At 33.1% G+C, this 8,956-nt stretch overlaps 1 long non-coding RNA gene across 1 annotated transcript; it reads left to right on the forward strand.

Moving 5' to 3' along the window:
* The first annotated feature begins 3,898 nt into the window (after positions 1-3,898).
* LOC127734740 (uncharacterized) lies at positions 3,899-6,050 on the forward strand. The gene is made up of 2 exons (XR_007997735.1): positions 3,899-4,512; positions 5,490-6,050. It is a non-coding gene; the product is annotated as an uncharacterized LOC127734740 (long non-coding RNA).
* The last annotated feature ends 2,906 nt before the right edge of the window (positions 6,051-8,956 follow it).

Consider the following 8,956-nt stretch of genomic DNA (forward strand, 5'->3'; position numbering starts at 1 on the left):
AGCTCCCTTAGTTTTCTATGTTGTGCTTTTGTATTGTTGTTTGTCGATTTGTCTTTTTCATTTTTATCCATGGCGTTGTCAGTTTGTCAGTTTATTTTCCACTTATAAGTTTGAATGTCCCTCCGGTACCCGTTTCGCCTCTCTTTAAATACAGATGCATACAAACAGGGGAGGGGATTTCAAGCTTGGAGTATCACCAGGATGACCCCTAACTTGAACACAGATATAAAAGACGGCTTATAATTTAGAGAGCAGGGTCAAAATATCATGGCACTTGTTACTACTGACCTTGGTCTATTTGTTTTGTACTGTTCCCGACATTGAGGCTTAGTTATTTGTTAGTATGCCTCAAATGTACATTGACTGATGATAACCTTACAATCATTTATCCCCCAAAAAGTATGGGCTGAAAATATTTCATGATTATTACAATGACATACTTTTAAATTTTTTAATATGTGCAAACTACATTTGCACTACTAACACTATAATAATGCACATGTAAAGATCGAGCCTCAGGAAATGGACAAGTATTGACAAATCAAACACGCCTAATATAGGTTTAATAAGTACATTGACCTCATATTTTAATAACATAGAAAACATATTTTTATGCACCGATCATTCATCTATTCGTCTTTTTTTTTAGTGAGGGGGGGAGTCTTATAGGACAAACATTTGTTCTCGACTCTAAGATAAAACGATCTTACTTCCCATCTAAAACAAAAGTAAGAATCAACCCCTAAAATGAATAAATGGTCGGTGCTTTAAACTGACTAAAAAAAGTTTCACAATGCAATGTTTGTATACTTTTTTTTATTGGCGCTCTTGTGGATACACCATTTTTCCAAGTTAAAAGGAGGTTGAGCGCTCACAAACATGTTTAACCATACCAAATCTTCATGTGCTTGTCGCAAGTCTGGATGGTTGTCGTTGTTTGCTGTTAAGTTGTTACATCTATTTTCTGTTTTGTCATTAATTAACTCTTTTTTACCTCGTTTGATATGTTTCACATTTTGAAATATCGAGACCTTTTATAACTGACTACACGTTATTGCCAATTGATTTTGCTCATGATTGACGTGGAACCTAGACTTAGTCTAGGCTCAATATTAAATCCCAGTTAAAAGTTTTAGTGCACGTCTTTATTTCCTGATTCACGGTTCATTAAGCCGCTATCCATTTATTGGTTAATTTTTTGGCGGGTAAATTCTATTGTTCTATTTTTACTTACGAGGGAAGTCATGATTTTGAAGTTAACACATAACACTGAACTGGTTGTTTGAAAATAAACACCTATTTAATATCTTGACTTTGTGGATGGAAATTACTTATATCATCGGTCAGGTCAGTCTTATTCTTTCTTTACCGACACCACAAAATGGCCATGTAACTGTAATTTAATGCTTACACATTATGAATGTTTAACTTCAATGTAGAGAACGAGTTAAAACACATGGACTATATATGTTTCGACCACTTTTAAATATATTTAGGGCACGACCATTTGGTTTTCTGATGAGGGAATTTTTTCTCAGACGAAATCTTCATTTTCGCCTGTTGCTGGGCTTTTTGTTCAACATTGTTTACTAGTCTGTATTTTGTTAGGCAGAATATTCATATCCCTCCTGTTTATGGCTTGATTATGTCTTTTATTGTTACCAGTCCAGGATATTCATTTCAAGTCCAAAATCCTCTTGTCAATAAAAGTTGACATATTTAAATGAGAGAATATGCGAATCGAGTAGACCGGTAAATTAAATTAAAGAACACATAAATTACCCAGGAGGATTTTGAAAATAAATAACTCAGCCTTGATAATCACAAAAATAAATGGTTTGTTCTGTGGTAGTTCGAAAATAAATAACCTGACTTACAATGTATTGAAAATGAATAACTCGGCAGGTCTGAGAGCCATTTTATAAATGCTATTCGAAAGTATGAGGTGGCACCAGATTCTTCATAAAATTCATCTTTTTTCAAAAAAAAATTCGGGAAACACTTCCCAAATCTTTTAATAATAAAGGTATAAATATTAATTAAATATACTTGAAATGTCTGAAAATGGGTTTCATTTAACTTGAGGTATATTGGCTCAGGAACACTTACCTCACTTTTATTACAGGGCTGTAACTACATTGAGGCAAATGCCTTTATGTAGGAAATTTTAAAACCAAAAGCTTGTCTTCATATCAAATTGTTTTCACAGCGAGTGTTTGCAAGAAGCAAGTTCTGTTCTCCCTTGGACGTAGCACCTGTTTTTTCGGGATCAATTTTTCTTTAAATTTGTCTTTTGTTCATTGATTGCCCTTCTGTATTCTCTTAGTGTTGCATTCCTTTTGTGATTTAGTAATTTTGTTTTCAACTTGATCATGAGTTTTATTTTATTTAAGACTTTTTAGCTAATTTTACAACTTAACTACTTTAAATTGTATCCCAGTTAAGAGCTACATCAAGTTGTAATTGAAATGTGTTATTAAAAATTACTTGACATAGTTATATCGCTGATAATCAGCCCCCTCTTAACTTAATTTGAATAAAAAACAGCAGCCACATACTTAACGATGTGAATTACATTTTTACTTTATTCTTCATATTGGTCTTTTGATGTTGTCCATAAAAACTTAAGTCTTACGCTGAATCTATACATTTTGCTTTGAGACCAAAATATTGTCAAAAATTTATTAAAACAGAACTTGTGTTTTTTAGAATAAGATAGGGTCTGGGAACGCCCAGAAAGCACGATTTTGCATCATTTGTTCTATAGTTTCTTTGGGCCTTTAGCAGCTTCAAAACCCTTCAAAATGTTTTTGCCTCGCTCCGCTCGGCGTAAATATTTGGCAATACTTTTAAAAAATGCTAGTCACAGCCCCAACTCTAATACCGTGTATGTATGCAATACATGTATATGCAGTTTGGAATTCAGAAGATTCATTTCCGCAGAGGATGATGATTAATTATGATTAAATGGTACATTAATGACTTGACTGTTCATGTATTATTTATAATAAAAAATGAATTTAAAAATTGTATGTTTTCAAATATTATTAATATAGTTATGAAAATAAATAATCAGTCCCTTGTTTTAATGAAAATGAAAAATCTTGCTTCAACAGTGCAGAAAATAAATAATCTGTCCTCTTATTTTACAAAAATAAATAACCGATCCAAAACAAATCCTCCTGCCCCCCCCCCCCCCCCCCCCCCCCCCCCCCCCCCCCCCGCACAGAATATCAAATGGTCGTCCCCTTAAACAGATTATTCTAACTTAATTTTCAACTTCATCGACTTTTATGATTTACATCTCATTTCAGTTTTCCGATTCTAAGTTTGAAACTTGGGGTCATCTTATATAATGGTGTTTTGATGTATCTAGGGAGGACAGAGTGATGGTATATCATTTCCCCCCAGTGGAGGCCTGGCAAATAGGAGAGCTGAGTGACAGTTTAACAACTTCCCCCATGGTAGCCCTTTTGGAAAGGATAGCTGAGAAACCGTATAGAAACTTACCCAATGGTGGCTACAGGTATAGTCAGCAATTTTGTTTTCATGAGATATGAAAATATCAGAAAGTAGGGGCAGCGGTACTTTGGATTTCTCTATCATTAAAAAACTGGCCAGAGATATAGCCAAGAGTGCTGAAAGTGGCTTTAAATATTAGTGTTCAATCAATCATTAGAAATTAGGTGAAACATATATGGATTGGTGTTTGTGTCCAGTGGCAAATATTACATACATATTCAGGACGAGAACATGTAAGTAAACCTGCATGTACTAGACTCACAATTGACCTTTGACTTGCTAAGTTCACAAGTCAACAGTCTGATGGAAGACCTCAGTCACAGTAATCAGAAACATTCAGACTCCAAACAACTATTTTTTTATCACAAATAGTCATTGTCGAGCCTGCGACTTTTGTCGCAGAAAGCTCGACATAGGGATAGTGATCCAGCGGCAGCGGCGTTAGCTAATGTTTTTAAAGCTTTATATTTTAGAAGGTGGAAGACCTGGATGCTTCATACTTTGTATATAGATGCCTCATGTTACCAAGTTTCCGTCAGTCACATGTCCAATATCCTTGACCTCATTTTCATGGTTCAGTGACTACTTGAAAAAAAAGTTAAGATTTTTTGTAATGTTAAATTCTCTCTTATTATAAGTAATAGGATAACTATATTTGGTATGTGCGTACCTTACAAGGTCCTCATGCCCGTCAGGCAGTTTTCACTTGACCTCGACCTCATTTCATGGATCAGTGAACAAGGTTAAGTTTTGGTGGTCAAGTCCATATCTCAGATACTATAAGCAATAGGTCTAGTATATTCGGTGTGGAAGGACTGTAAGGTGTACATGTCCAACTGGCAGGTGTCATCTGACCTTGACCTCATTTTCATGGTTCAGTGGTTATAGTTAAGTTTTTGTGTTTTGGTCTGTTTTTCTTATACTGTATGCAATAGGTCTACTATATTTGGTGTATGGAATGATTGTAAGGTGTACATGTCTAGCTGGCAGGTTTCATGTGACCTTGACCTCATTTTCATGGTTCAGTGGTCAAAGTTAAGTTTTTGAATTTGGTTTTTTTTCTTAATACTATATGCAATAGGTCAACTATATTTATTATATGGAAATATTTTATGATCTATATGTCGGTCGCACAAGTTTTATTTGACCTTGACCTCATTTTCACGGTTCATTGCTCAGTGTTAAGTTTTTGTGTTATGGTCTGTTTTTCTTAAACTATAAGCAATAGGTCAGCTATATATGTTGTATGGAAGAATTGTTAGCTGTACATGTCTGCCTGGCATGGTTCATCTGATCTAAACTCAATTTCAGAGTTCATTTGTCAATGTTTAGTTTTTGTCGAGCCTGCGACTTTTGTCACAGAAAGCTCGACATAGGGATAGTGATCCAGCTACGGCAGCGGCGGCAGCGGCGGCATTAGCTAACTTCTTAAAAGCTTTATATTTTAGAAGGTGGAAGGTCTGGATGCTTCATACTTTGTATATGGATGCCTCATGTTATGAAGTTTCCGTCAGTCACATGTCCAATGTCCTTGACCTCATTTTCATGGTTCAGTGACTACTTGAAAAAAAAGTTCAGATTTTTTGTAATGTTAAATTCTCTCTTATTATAAGTAATAGGATAACTATATTTGGTATGTGCGTACCTTGCAAGGTCCTCATGCCCGTCAGACAGTTTTCACTTGACCTCAACCTCATTTCATGGATCAGTGAACAAGGTTAAGTTTTGGTGGTCAAGTCCATATCTCAGATACTATAAGCAATAGGTCTAGTATATTCGGTGTATGGAAGGACTGTAAGGTGAACATGTCCAACTGGCAGGTATCATCTGACCTTGACCTCATTTTCATGGTTCAGTGGTTATAGTTAAGTTTTTGTGTTTTGGTCTGTTTTTCTTATACTGTATGCAATAGGTCTACTATATTTGGTGTATGGAATGATTGTAAGGTGTACATGTCTAGCGGGCAGGTGTCATCTGACCTTGACCTCATTTTCATGGTTCAGTGGTCAAAGTTAAGTTTTTGAGTTTTGGTCTTTTTTTCTAATACTATATGCAATAGTTCAACTATATTTGGTGTATGGAAATATTTTATGATCTATTTGTCAGTCACGCAGGTTTTATTTGACCTTGACCTCATTTTCAAGGTTCATTGCTCAGTGTTAAGTTTTTGTGTTTTGGTCTGTTTTTCTTAAACTATAAGCAATAGGTCAACTATATTTGTTGTATGGAAGAATTGTTAGCTGTACATGCCTGCCTAGCATGGTTCATCTGACCTTGACCTCATTTTCATGGTTTATTGGTCAATGTTTAGTTTACTTAGTTAATGTTAAGTTTATGTGACAGTTGTAATAAAGCTTTATATTTAGGACTATCAACATAATATCAATGATTAGTAAAGAAGGCGAGACATTTCAGCGTGTGCACTCTTGTTTGGTTAATGTTAAGTTTATGTGACAGTTGTAATAAAGCTTTATATTTAGGACTATCAACATAATATCAATGATTAATAAAGAAGGCGAGACATTTCAGCGTCACTGCACTCTTGTTTGACTTTGTTGGGAATTGAACCCACAACCTCTTGCCCACTGCCAGGTGGTATTTACTGATCAATAAAGATGTGGTGATGATGACTCATCAGTGTCTTTGTTAAATTGGATAACATTCTTAAAAAAAAAAGTTGAATAAAACACATAAACTTTTCATTTTTATAGAAAAAAAATAATTTAGTTGAAAAAAAATATAAAATTGTCAGTTTTAAACTTTAACTGTAAAACCAATATTTTAGAGAAACCCAACATTGTTGGAAAACAGACTTAAAGAGTAAGCAATGTTTGTACATGAGTTACACAGCTCTTGCTGTTTCTGAGCGGTATGGTAAGAATACGGTTATAATTGAACATGGTAAGTAATTTTTTGTGGCATTATTGATAAAAGTAAATGCAAAACTGGCAAATATTTATCAAGAAATAAAATTATCTTGTACAAAAATATGAAATTTTTATCACATGATTTTTATACGCCTGTTTACGGGACATTTTATGGTATACTGTATACCTTTGTCGGTTGTCACAATGTCGGACAATAACTCAAAATTGCTTCAACAAATTCTCATGAAACTTTGAATAGTTTATATATATTGACGTAGGCTCCCTTTAGATTTTTATAAATTTTAGATTTGACGTTTCTGAGTTGTGGGATTTTATTCATTAAAAAGGGGGATTTTCCAGTTTTTGGACAATAACTCAAAAATGCTTTCAGCAGATCTCATGAAACTTTGGCGAATGGTTTATATCTATCAAAATAAGCTCCCTTTCGTTTTTTATAAAAATATGATATGACATTGAGGAGTAATGGAACTTTATTCGTTAAAAAACCGATGGGCATATCATGCGTTCATAGCACAGCTCTTTATTTTGATATGCATCTAATTAGAAACCTTCTCATTGGCCTATATTATTTCAGATTGTTTCTTTTTCAGTTCCTAAGGTACTTCAAATTTTTTACAAGTTGACATTTAATCAATGGGAGATAACTCTGACCACATGATATTTATTTTTATTTATGTGTGATATTCAGTTGATAGTTTTGGTATAGCTAGATACTGTAAATTCTGAAATTATTGTGATTTTTGAAGATTATGGACGATTAATTATTGCAATTCCATGAAAAACAGCATACAGATTTATGTATCAGATATCAGAATGCGATTCTTGTTATTGCGATACTCACCCATGAGTCCCATTATTCGCATTAATAAAAACCTCGCAATAATTTCTGAATTTACAGTAATACTTATCTTACATGTCTTACAGTAAAGCAAATTATTGTTGCCGCTCCCTGACCCATCTTATTTCTAGGTTGTGTCAAATTTATCACCACTATTAAAAGTTTTTGTATGTTTTAATTTGAATTTTGTTTTTCATTTTTTCGTTTATATTTTTATTATAAAAGTGAATAATAATATAGTACATGAGCCTCGTTGGATAGAAATCAACCTAATATGCAAATGAATATATCATACATCTGTTAACTTAATTCGGGTTAAAAAAATCTCTACTAAAGTCTAACTGTTTAAAAATTTAGTTGGTATAAGAACTCTACAAAACAGACCAAAAGTCATCTTTTATTTCGTACATGTATACTGAGTCATGCACTTGCATATTAAAGATCTATTTCTATCCGACAATGCTCACACGTCATGTGAATACCTTTTTTAATTCTTTATTTTTTAAACAAAAATCTACATGATATCATTATTGGCTTTCTCAAATTGTTTCTTTTATGTATTATCAGAGACCCTTGGCATTAATTTCCTTAACATAACTAAAGGAAAAAAAGAAATTGAAATTTTTGCATTATCCTTAGCCATGCTTACATCAATGAAAGATTTTGTTTGCATTTTTCCAAAACATGAAGTATATGATGTAGGATGTCATTGTTAAACACAAATCATTATGAGTAATAGCATGGAGACCCCCTATTAGAGCACTAACATGTCCAATGTGTATCCTACATCATATAACATCTTTCTTGTAATGTAATGTCCTTAATATGTTCATACTTTTAAAGGACTTTTATTTTAAAAGATTTTTTACAATACTCATTTCTTCTCTTAAAGACTATACACCACAAAAAACTGCACCTTGACTGAAACACGAAGACTTCTGACAAAATATATAAATGATGTGTCACTAATGACCACAGTAAGAAGGTCCACCAGTGGTAGCACCTTTTGAGTGAGGTTGCAGGCTGAAATCACATGATGTTTGTTAGTTGCATTGAACTATTCTGTTCATTAAAACATCTGACTGACTTTGACCGTAGACATCATGAGTATAAATGAGTTTGTTTCAAACAGATATTTTAAGTGTTAACAAGATTTTAATTCAATATTTATCAAAGGTTTCATTATTTTTTTAATAATTGATAGCAAGGCTTTAAGGATTTGTGCAACTAAACAGATTTTTTTTCAGAAATTTTCATTGTTTTGCATAAATTTAAGGAACCAAACAATTTTTATAGCCAAACTTGAGGATGATATATGTTAATATACTTACTTAATAGGAGAGATAATTATTTATCAATTATGGACTTTTGACGAGGTCAATACGTTATATATGGACCTGTTCATATTATATTAACCCAGGACGAAGTCCGAGTGTCAATATAATCTAACAGGTCCATATATAACGTATTGACTGAGTGAAAGTCCTTAATTTATATATTACATGTGTAAATAATGTATTGGGAAAATGGATTTCAATGTTCTTTCTGTGTATTTTTAAATTGTATTTTGCAAGACTTTTAACATGCCATCGAAAATATGAATATTTTTTTAACAACTTCATAGCTTGATGCGTTAGCTTTTTTGTATTCTTAGCATCTGCATTTAACATCAAATTATTCATATTTTCTTCTGATAAACTTGCAAATT

The sequence above is a fragment of the Mytilus californianus genome, unplaced genomic scaffold, assembly GCF_021869535.1.
Source record: "Mytilus californianus isolate M0D057914Y unplaced genomic scaffold, xbMytCali1.0.p SCAF_3, whole genome shotgun sequence".
NCBI classification, from domain to species: Eukaryota; Metazoa; Mollusca; class Bivalvia; order Mytilida; family Mytilidae; genus Mytilus; species Mytilus californianus.